This window comes from Arachis duranensis, chromosome 2 (genome assembly GCF_000817695.3).
Source record: "Arachis duranensis cultivar V14167 chromosome 2, aradu.V14167.gnm2.J7QH, whole genome shotgun sequence".
In the NCBI taxonomy this organism is placed as follows: domain Eukaryota; kingdom Viridiplantae; phylum Streptophyta; class Magnoliopsida; order Fabales; family Fabaceae; genus Arachis; species Arachis duranensis.
The window spans coordinates 22,359,579-22,371,799 of NC_029773.3; the positions used below are offsets into that span (position 1 = coordinate 22,359,579).

The 12,221-nt window shown below is 36.5% G+C and overlaps 1 pseudogene; it reads left to right on the plus strand.

The window, feature by feature from the left end:
- The first annotated feature begins 8,541 nt into the window (after positions 1-8,541).
- Positions 8,542-11,932, plus strand: LOC107473991 (ADP-ribosylation factor GTPase-activating protein AGD7-like; annotated as a pseudogene).
- The last annotated feature ends 289 nt before the right edge of the window (positions 11,933-12,221 follow it).

A 12,221-nucleotide genomic window follows, 5' to 3' on the forward strand; every position in this document is an offset into this window, starting at 1 on the left:
CAGGTTTAGGAGGCAAAGATTGGATCAAGGGAATGAAGAAAGAAGCATGAAAAGTTGGAGAACTCATGAAGAAATGAAAGAACCGGAAAGCTGTCAAGCCGACCTCTTCACACTTAAACGATCATAACTTGAGCTATAGAGGTCCAAATGATGCGGTTCTAGTTGGGTTAGAAAGCTAACATCTGGGGCTTCGAAACGATATAAGATTTGCCATAGTTGCTACACGTATGGTGGCGCGCACGCGCAAAGTATGCGCACGCGCCGTTGCTGCCACCTAGTTCACTTAAAGCAAAACGTGGCCAGCGAATTTAGAAGCCTTGTGGGCCCAATCCAACTCATTTCTGATGCTATTTAAGCCAAGGATTGAAGGGGAAATGAATTTTGTTCCTCTTGGCCTAGGTAGAGTAATTAGTGACACTTGAGTTATCTAATTCCTTTGTTGATTGGTAATTGGAGAGATTGCTAATTGGTTTGGAGTGCACTAAAGCTAGTCTTTCCTTGGGAGTTGGCTAGGACTTGTGACTCAAGTCAATTCATCCACTTGACTTTCCTTTATTTAGTAAGGGTTAACTAAGTGGTAGCAATGAACAATACTCATCACAATTGAGAAGGATAACTAGGATAGAACTTCTAGTTCTCATATCTTGCCAAGAGCTTTGTTAGTTGTTAGTTTATTTTCATTGCCATTTACTTTTCATGCTTCTTATCCAAAACCCCAAAACACATCACAACCAATAACAAGACACTTTATTGTAATTCCTAGGGAGAACGACCCGAGGTTTGAATACTTCGGTTTATAAATTTTAGGGGTTTGTACTAGTGACAAATAACTTTTTGTATGAAAAGATTATTGATTGGTTTAGAAACTATACTTGCAACGAGAATTCATTTGTGAAATTCTATACCATCAAAAATCTATTCGTCATGAAGCAAGCTATGGTCATCTTGTAAATCTCAGTCAGGCAGATTCAAATGGTTATAGATGATTTATGAATAAAGCATAAAATAAAGATAGAGATACTTATGCAATTCATTGGTGAGAATTTCAGATAAGCGTATGGAGATGCTTTGTCCCTTCTGTCTCTCTGCTTTCCTACTGTCTTCATCCAATCCTTCTTACTCCTTTCCGTGGCAAGCTGTATGTTGGGCATCACCGTTGTCAATGGCTACAGTCCCGTCCTCTCAGTGAAAATGTTCAACGCGCGCTGTCACAGCACGGCTATTCAGTTGTCGGTTCTCGATCATGTCGGAATAGAATCCAGTGATTCTTTTGCGTCTGTCACTAACGCCCCACAATCGCGAGTTTGAAGCTCATCACAGTCATTCAATCCTTGAATCCTACTCAGAATACCACAAACAAGATTTAGACCTTCCGGATTCTCTTGAATACCGCCATCAATTCTAGCTTATACCACGAAGATTCCGATCAAGGGATCCAAGAGATAAACATTCAAGCCTTGTTTGCTTATAGAACGGGAGTGGTTGTCAGGCACGCGTTCATAAGTGAAAATGATGATGAGCGTCACATAATCATCACATTCATCATGTTCTTGGGTGGAATGAATATCTTAGAATAAGAATAAGCTGAATTGAATAGAAGAACAATAGTAATTGCATTAATACTCGAGGTACAGCAGAGCTCCACACCTTAATCTATGGTGTGTAGAAATTCCACCGTTGAAAATACATAAGAACAAGGTCTAGGCATGGCCGAGAGGCCAGCCCCCATGATCTAAGAACTAGACATCCAAAGATGATCAAAAGATCTAAAGTGATCCAAAGATGAAAATACAATAGCAAAAGGTCCTATTTGTAGAGAACTAGTAGCCTAGGGTTTACAAAAATGAGTAAATGACATATTTTCGTGTAGAGACTCTTCTTGGAGTTAAACGCCAGCTTTTGTGCCAGTTTGGGCGTTTAACTCCCATTCTTGTGCCAGTTCCGGTGTTTAACGCCGGGCAGTTTTGAGCTGATTTGGAATGCCAGTTTGGGCTATCAAATCTCGGACAAAGTATGGACTATTATATATTTCTGGAAAGCCCAGGATGTCTACTTTCCAACGCAGTTAAGAGCGCGCCAATTGGGTTTCTGTAGCTCCAGAAAATCTACTTCGAGTGCAGAGAGGTCAGAATCCAACAGCATCTGCGGTCCTTTTTAGCCTCTGAATCAGATTTTTGCTCAGGTCCCTCAATTTCAGCCAGAAAATATCTGAAATCACAGAAAAATGCACAAACTTATAGTAAAGTCCAGAAAAGTGAATTTTAACTAAAAACTAATAAAAATATAGTAAAAACTAACTAAAACATACTAAAAACAATGTCAAAAAGCGTACAAATTATCCGCTCATCAAAGGCACATGATGTTAATCTTTCTTCTTGTCATAGTATCCATCACTTTCATGAATTTTCCTGTTAGAGTGCCTCTGTTCCATGTTCCAAATCTCAACATTTTGTCACTCTGATCTTTATCTTTACCCCTTTTTTTGTAAACTAGCTTATTTACCATCATCCGTTCATGAAAACGCAGGAATCCTTGCTCATTTAACACTATACCTGAACACCAATGCAGCGACTCTTGCTCATTTGACATTGTATGCGAGCCATACAGCGCGTTGCTTTCGGGCAACGACCTAACTTTAGCGCAATAACGTCTTTGATCCATGTCATGAAGATTCGACTAAATTTTTATGTTGGCTGTCAAAGACCTAACACAACCCTCCTCCTTTATCCGGGTTTGAGACTGACTATGTACCGCATATGTAGTATATGTGGAGTTAAATATTATAAAATAAATAAATTAATAATTAACTATAAATTTGGTTAATGTAGTAATATATATAAGACATAGTTTCGATAACCTCTTATATTATTATGATGAATTTAAATATACATTTTAATGTAATTATATTTTATTTTTTACTTAGCTTTTATTTATTTTAACATATCTTATATTATTAAATCATCCATAATTTTTAATTCCTCTTTGATGTTCACAATCATGTTAGTAGGGTAGTAAAATGTAAAAGATATGAGAGATGCTAACCATCAAGTTCTTTGCAGGTTAAGAGTGAATTCTAGGAAGACAGCAACTAAAAGTAGAAGATAGAGGAATGTGTCCCGGGGATACTATTGCCTATTAGTGCAGAACAAAATAGCTATTTAAGAATCAATTTCTACTAATAAAATTCCATGATGATTACGGAGAATACCTCCACAAGCAGTTTGATTATGACCGAGGAGATAAACTGAACGGAATACAATACGTTTTGGTACTAGGACGGTACATGACAGTATGACACCATATCACACACAAATATATTATGTGAAAAGTATACTCATGACATTCTAATATGCAAATAAATTGTTATTTAATATGCACGAATTGATATGTTATACCTTACCTAACAAGTGAATTTATGTAATTATGCCATCAAGTATTTAGCCTAAGTTGTAGTCACACGGCAGGACATAAACAGAGAAATCATAGGATCTGCACACAATAAGAATAACCGAACGAAGTTTGGCATATACTAACAATAGACCTTCCATTTTTAGGATGATAAATATATGATGCTATAATAACTTTTTTACCAGCTCTTTCATTACATTCCATAAAAAAATAAAATTGAAATTATTGAATTCATGTAAAAACATGAACAACTTAGCCCATTTTTATGAGAGATTATAATGTGGAAAGAGCCACTAATTATTATAATGTTCTCCTTTTTTTTCCTATGGCATTAAATGTGAGGGAAACGTCAAGTTTTTAAAGTGTGATATATTCTGAATATTAAGAAAACAACAGACCACAGCAAAAACCATGACTCGGTGAGTATCGAATTTTTCACCACTTATTTTTTTTCTTAGATATTTTAATGACTGATGAAAAGTTTAGTATCATTTATTACTAGTCAATTAGATTAATAGATTATTTTTAATTTAAAAATTTAACAATGAAAAAATGAGAGAGTGTGCGAGAGAGAGGGAAAAATCACAGAGTGAGGTAGAATTAGAAAATTATATCAACATTTAAAGGATTCTAGGGTTTGGAATTGAGAAGAGTATCATTCTTTGAAAAATAAGTCCTCAATTTTTGTCAACAATTTATCAGAAGATATCTCGAAATGAGAGTTATTTCACTTATTTAATTGGATACGAAGAATCAACGATATATATCTTTCTTGGAAGAGAAAGAATGGCATGCTATATCTTTTTGCCTTTATACGGTATGCGATGAAAGGAGACCCTGAAGGCTATAGCGGACATGGATCACATGCGATTAAGAGGCAAGACAATCTCAATGAAAGAGGCTGAGTGTAGAAGGACAATGGGAGAGAAGGAACAAAGGGGGCATGATGAAGAAAGAGGAAAGAATGCTGTTGAGAATAGGGAGACTCAACGTAGGAACAATATGGTTACTCATGCAGATGAAAAAGTGGTAACGAGGAATGCAGTGGTTAAAGACCCAAATGGGGAAAGGGAGATGAAGAATGTAGCGATTAAGGATCCAAACGGGAATGGATGGACAAAGAAGATTGAATGTGACAGTTGCAAAAGCAAATATGGGTTGACTATCAAGGAGTCTAGTTGAGGGAACAACCACGGTCATAGAATTTAATGTGTTAAAGAAGGCAGTTAGCAAGGATCTGTCTCAGGTTGTTCAAGTCTGAGAGCTCGGAGCATATAAGGCACTATTAACTTTTGATCTGTGAAGCATGCGGAGTTGTATTTTACTTTCAAAATGAATAGTCTCCTGCAATTTTTTTTATAGTGTTTGGAGATGGAAAGAATCAGAACCTAGTTAGATAAGAAGAGTTTAGCTAGAATGCTTTGGAGTGCCGCTGCATGTATGGCCTGTAGAAACGTTTAAAACGATAGGTGGACAACGGAAAAAAGTAGTACAGTGTGATGAAGTGACAGAGTCAGACTTATCATTCAACTTTGGAAGAGTTCAAAATAATACATGTGTGTTTGATGTTATTAGTGAATAGATTCACATCATAGTTGGCACTAATGGGTTTGATATTTTTGTAAAGGAGGTGAGGCATGAGATATATGGAGCGGAGAGTTTTCTGGACGGTAAAAATTCACGAACAATGAAGACAAACCATGATTTAGGCAACAGAAGAATGAAAATGCTGACGGTGGTGTGGGATCCAGTGGCTGAATTAATAGTGGCAGGGATGAAGGACTACAATAAAGAGAAGGGTAGAACAATAATTCACGACATGTTTTTAAATGAATGAAATCAAGAGCATTTAAAATTCTTCAAAAAAAAAAGAAACTGACCCAAATGCATTGAAAGAGATTAATGGAGGTGAGGATTATGGGGATGATGATTCAAAAAGAATGGTTTCTCAGAAAAATACAAATTAGTGTATTGGATTTTCCGCGGGTGACATAATGAATTGGAAAACATATTGGATGTGCCAATATTTTAATAAGGAGATAAATATAACAAAAAGTAATGAGGGACTGTGCTGTTTTGGGCCATTATGATATTAGGCCAACAAATACTCGTAGATAAGATGGGCCAAGTGAGGGAAGGATTGGTGATGGGCGGTGGCCTGGAGGTGATAAAGCGGGTCAAACCATTGCAAATCAGGTTGTTGCTATACCCGCAGGTTGCAGCACTAGGTCTCCTTCGAGGAGCGTTCCCTGTGCGTTGTTGGTGGCTGAGGATTGGTAGGGTGTAGCGATGCATGATCCGTGTGCACAAGAGACGACGAGTGTTGGCCATCGAGGATCATGAGCCCTTAACCACCGAGGATCACTAGCAGCGCCATCGGAGGTCCATGCCCTTAACCACGACAGCTTTGGTCATGGGAATGACATTGCAGAATAGGCGAAAGCGGTGGCAAGCCATGTGATAGAAACACCGCAGTTGGGAATGGGTGAAGAAGAAAGCCATGGCAAAGCTCATGTGCCATTGAATCATACCAAAAAAGGATGTTCTAATTTGGTAGGAGAGGTGGGCGAATCAAGAATCGTGATACTAGTGATACAAATGGCTTGTATGAACAGTGTGCAAATGGCAAAGGTCGTGATATTTAGGAGGCTAGATCGAAAACTGAACCAGAGCATGTGAATGCAATGGATGATGAAAGGTTGAAGTGGGAGGAACATATGAAGGATGACAATGTCATATGAATAAATAATCTGGGATCTCAAAAATTGATAACTGGAAACAAATAATGAAAGTCTAAGTGCATTTCTCGAACCTTGATGCCAACGGAAAAGAAAAGTCGTCAAATTCATGGGGCCTGAGAGTCGGAAACTGCCAGAATATCCAAGATTGTAATAGCTGGAGGGGGCCTGGCAAGTTCGTGACATATCTGTTGGCCACTCGACACATGCATTGATATAGCTATGCCAGCGTAGCCGAATCCCAATTGTAAGTGCCACATCTCGTCAAGCCTTGCCACAATCGGCAACCATCGTATATGTATCCGACTTCCACTCTTGTCACCAAACAATTGAGTGGATAGCAGCATCATAATGTACGCACGTGCGTATATGTGTACGGTATTCTCAGGACGCCACCTCTCAATGAATGCACTGACTAGGGACTCATCCAACCAGAACCAACATGTGTTCAGCCTAGCCAGGTGGTACAAACCAGCCCTCTCCAAATAGGGTATGATCCTATCATACAAAGGTATATTCTGTTGCCTTCGAACACTGTAAATACACTTAATTGGCTGCATTATGTGAGAAAAATAACCACACCAAATGAAATTTCAATACTTACAAGTTTAAACCATAAATTATAATCGGACACAAAAACTACAAGTTTTCTGTTTAACCAATCTTAACTAAAATTTTAGATATACTTCATTTAACATTATTTTTCAAGCTAATTTTATTAAAATAGAAAAACAATACTTATGAACTTTTTCATCAAATTTTGTTTCATAGATCTAAATGTATTTTAGAACAAGTAAAAATCTCCAACTTTTAAATTTATAAGTCCTATATTATCAAATTTAAAGTTTAAAATTTAAAGTTTAAGACTTAAATCTTAAATTTCAAATAATAAAATACAAACCTTAAGTTTTATTTCTAAAATTTCTTAAATTTTAAATACTAAACTACAAAACTAATTTTAAAATTTAAAATTTAAAATTTAAACTTTTAAATCTTAGTTTTCAAATACCATATTTAAAAAATAACCCTACAAACCTTAAAAATTATATTTAATATTTAAACCCTAAATCTCAATTACTTTAAGATAAACATACTACTTAAATACTATATCCTTAATTTTAAATTTTAAATCTTAACTTTCAAATACTAAGCTACATATCTTAAATTTTGTATTCTAATTACTGCATCCTAAATATTACATATTATGTTATAAAACTTAATAACTAAAAGAAAACAAACTGACCTCTTCATTGATGCCGCTGGTAACATGCGCAACACTGTTGAATCGGTATAACCTGCCTTCGTTCGCCATGGTTCCACGCCTTAAGAATTTTAGGTACCCAGATCTTCTCCAATCCTTTTCTTCCTTCCCTTTCAATCCACAGTTCTCTCTCTAAACAAACAACTCTCTCTAAAATAGTTGGTACTCAGTCAAAATGAAAAATCTGCAATTGGGTTCGGCGGATTTATAGGTAAGTATAAACCGCTATACCCCTCTCGCAGTTCATGCAGTTTAGGCGTTTGTGAAGAAACCGCTGGAGGTGTGCCGCAATTTTTTTTTTGGTATTCTATAACGAAAACCGCTATACTTTTTTTATGGTTTACGTGTAATAACTAATTCACTCTATCTCCCTTATGACTTTTATAAATCAATAAAAATTACATTTTCTTATATAATGTTTAAAAGTTATAATTCATAATATTAATTTATAAATAATTTATTTTGATAACTTGTCCTATTTTTAATTTTTGTTGTTCCCGTAAAAAAAATATAACTAAATGTTTATATCGGTAAAATTTGTAGGATTTTTTATTTTAATATGGAAGAGCGAAGAGAGTTTTACATTAATGTTATAAAAAATAGAGTTTTACAATATTTTAGGATTACTGTTCTAAGCACAATACACAGCATACGTATTGTACTGACAATTCGCAGTCTATGTTTTTACAATTCAATGACTGTGTATTATAATTTAATATTAAATTACAATACGTAAGCTGCATATTGTATTATTTAATATTAGAATAATACTTAAATAATACAATACGTTGTTGTCTGTGTATTATCTTTATAAATTAAAAAATTTAATCTAACAATTTACGTTCTGTAAATTCTAGTTCCAAAAATTTTGTAAAACACAATAACTTTTAATATTAAAGGATTACACCAATTTTTATTAATATCTAAAAAATTAACCAAATTTGTATAGTTTAATTTATGAATATATAATTATTTTTTTATTTAAATAATAGAAAAAGGGCCTGGAGATACTGGATCAAAGATAATGATTGAAGGTGATCCTAGGTAGCTAGCAATTGTCGTTAGACTTTTACCACAGGTTACTACTATATTTTCCATCTGACAACCCAAATATCCGAATCAGTAACGTAATTACGTACTATAAACATCTTTCACCCTTCTCTAATCCCAAAAATACCCCAATCACTAACGTTTTAACACAACATATAAAAACACACCCTTTTCAGCTTTTCTCTGTTCGCCACCAACCCAATCCAACCGAACCCAGCCCACTCCCACCCTTCCATTCCCACCAGCAGCCATCGATGGCGACGGCAGCGGCGTCACGGCGGCTTCGGGATCTGCAGTCCCAACCAGCAAACAAGATCTGCGTAGACTGCTCCCAGAAGAACCCGCAGTGGGCCTCCGTCTCCTACGGCGTCTTCATGTGCCTCGAGTGCTCCGGCAAGCACCGCGGCCTCGGCGTGCACATCTCCTTCGTCCGATCCGTCACCATGGACGCATGGTCCGAAATCCAGCTCAAGAAGATGGAAGCTGGGGGCAACAATAACCTCAACTCCTTCCTCGCCTCTTATTCTGTTCCCAAGGAAACTGATATAGTTAAGAAGTACAACACCAAAGCCGCCGCTATCTACCGTGATCGCATCGCCGCAATTGCCGAAGGGCGGCCGTGGCGCGATCCGCCTGTTCAGAGGGAGGATCTCGCTGGAGGATTCGCTGCTGGAAAGAGAAAGCCTCCGATGAACGGCGGGGGAGGAGGGAACAAGCGGAATGACGGCGATTGGGAGGATTGGGGAACCGATGATGGTTTCGGCGGGGATTTGCGACGGAATCAGTCTGCTGGCGATGTGAGAAGTGTTGGCGCGGCCGGAGGGGCTTCCGCCGTCGAAGGGAGGGAAATACGTCGGTTTTGGATCGAGTCCTGCGCCCATGGCGGCGCAGAGGATCAATCAGCAAAACGACTATTTCTCCGTCGTTTCGCAGGTGACTTTGTTTCTTAGTTGAATTTAAAACAGTCTCTCAAGTAGACGTTGCAAGCGACCGAGTCTTCAGTCATCTGCATATCGTCAACGTTGAATTTTTCATATTTTATAAATTTTTTAATAATAAATTAAAGATTCACCATTTTATTCGGTCTGTTGTGTGCAATTTCCACGTTAGAAGATCCTGTTTTGAATTGATTTTAATTTGTGGCCTCTTTCTTCGGTTGATTTTGTTCTTGTGTTCAGGGGTTTGGTAAATTATCGTTGGCGGCTCAGACTGCTGCTTCTAAGGTATTTACACTAACTCTGTTCCTTCAAGCCATTATTTTTAGCTACTTGTTCCATTTCCATAGCTGAGGAAAATGATTTTATTAGAAGCAAGGCGTTTTCTTTTGCTCTGCTTTTTTTGTTACATGAATTGCTTTGGGTGTATTGCTTCCTCTAGAGTTTAATGAACCGCCTCATTAACAAAAGGTTGTTTCTCCGGTGAAGACATTGTGATATGTTAGATGGTTTGATATATTTGATTGAACATATTTGACGAAATCATTTGTCTCGATGGAAGTAGCCACCTTAACAAAAACGACTATAGTTTTTTTTTGTTTTTTCTTGACATTACGAAATAATACTCCTTACAAATTTGGACTATAATTCTTTCCGTGTTTATTATGCTATATAACGAATAGAAATTAAAGCATGTCCTGCACTAGTGCACTGGTAAAGTAGACTACATGAATCAAACATGCCATCAGTACCACTTGTTTTAACTTCTGAAAGAATTTTAAGTCAACCGGTGTGAAAAGCTTGCAAAATGCAGCTGAAAATCATACAAATTTTTTCTTTCAAGTTTTTAGTTAAATCAGTATGTTGGTAAATAGGTTCGCTCGTCATGCTTTTCGTCTTAGCTACTCTGCATATGTCTACTCCTTTCAGAAGATATTAGGTGCATCTACTAGGGGAGGGAGTCATATATATTCAAGTATAAAATTTGATTATGCCCTTTGCCTAAATTCTTTATTCTTTGATTCAGGTCAAAGAAGGTGGTTATGATCAAAAAGTCAATGATGTCACTCAGAAGACATGGGGTATAATGAAAGGTGTCATAGCTATGGCTTCAGAGAAGGTAGAAGAGTACACCAGAGATGGCTCAAATGGAATGAACAATAATTGGCAACAAAATGAGAGTGGCAGGAATGGTTACCATCAGGATTTCAATCAACAGAACCAGGGATGGAATTCTTCTACCAGAACTGAACAATCCTCTTCTAAGCAATTTAACACCCACAGCTCAAGTTCTTGGGATGATTGGAACAATAAAGGTAGTAGGAATGGAAAACCAGCAAATGGATCAACAACTCAAAATTCAAGCTCTTGGGATGATTGGGGGCACAAAGGTTCCAGGAAGGAAGAACCAGCGAGAGGATCGGCGGCAAATAACGACGATGGATGGGCTGGCTGGGATGATGACAAAGATGATGGATTTGATCATTCTTATTATGAAGGTGGATCTAAAGATAAGAAAGGTGTTACTAACTATGGGAAATCCGATGGTGGCTGGACAGGGGCAGGCTTTGCCTAAGACAAGGTTTGTGATAATGCAACCCTATCCAAGACATTTTTGTTTGGGTAAACTTTCCTTTTTTGAAAAAATTTTAAAAGATAACTTGTCTCTAATTATTTGAAAAAGAATGACAATTAATAATTTCGTATAAAGTGGATTTTTTTTTTGTGTCTTCGTATAAAATGGATAGTTGATGTACATAGGAGACGACCAATGCATTCGCCTTTTCTTAATGAATTTTTCATTTCATTCCTCCATGTTTTTCTCCCTTCCAAAATTTGAGAGAATTTAGGTTGTTAGTTTGTGTTTTCATTTTAAGTATTTAGGATTTTATTGTTTTTGCCATTTTCTCTTTTTGGTTTTCCAAATCCCGACGACAGATACTAAAAAATGAAAATGCATGTAAGCTTCTATGTTAGATTGCTGGTTTTAACTAAATCGTATTAAACCCTATATTTGCTCGGACATATACATACTCCATTGTGAGCCATTGAATAACGATTTCCACCTTTCTATACTATTCAGATTCTATACATTTCTCCTCCCTTGGTTATGCAACCATAATAAGCATCTTGGAATTAGAAACTCATCGTTTCATTATGATGATTTGTTATGCATTTTTTAATCTTCTACCCTTGATTTAAATGCATAAGGTAAAATATTCATCATTTGTCACACTTCTTGGACCAGGTTTGATCCGTTGTTATTGCCACATCGAGCATTTTCCAAAAATTGGAAAAAAAGAAGATTTGGTAGCATTAGGGCTGATGACATGCAGGCCGAGCAGAGAGATACTACTATATACATTATGTATGTGATCCAAATATAAGCTATTCTGTTGAGGTTATTATATTATTAAGCCTTTTCCCCATTTTTTGAAATTTTTTTTCAACCTTGTACTTTTTTACTATGTATTCTTTTGTGAACATGTGGTGGTAAAGTATTTTAATTCTAGGTTCCCAAATTTAAATGCTTAGCAGAATTATTGCAATGCAGAACTGTGATGAGATGATATTACATCAGTCGGCTAAGCTACAATTAATTTATTTTATATTTTGAAAACTGGCAACAGACTCAACACTCAAAAGTAGAGTAAAAAATAACCAAACAAACAAGGCTGCCAAAGACAAATGCTCTTGTTTAGGAAATATTTAGTTTGGTAAAATTTTTCAAAAATGTACTTGTACTTTTCAAAAGTATAAGCATTGCGAAAAGTATAAGGGTTGCATTTTATGTATGGTAAATAAAAAAGATAATAGTAATTCTATCAA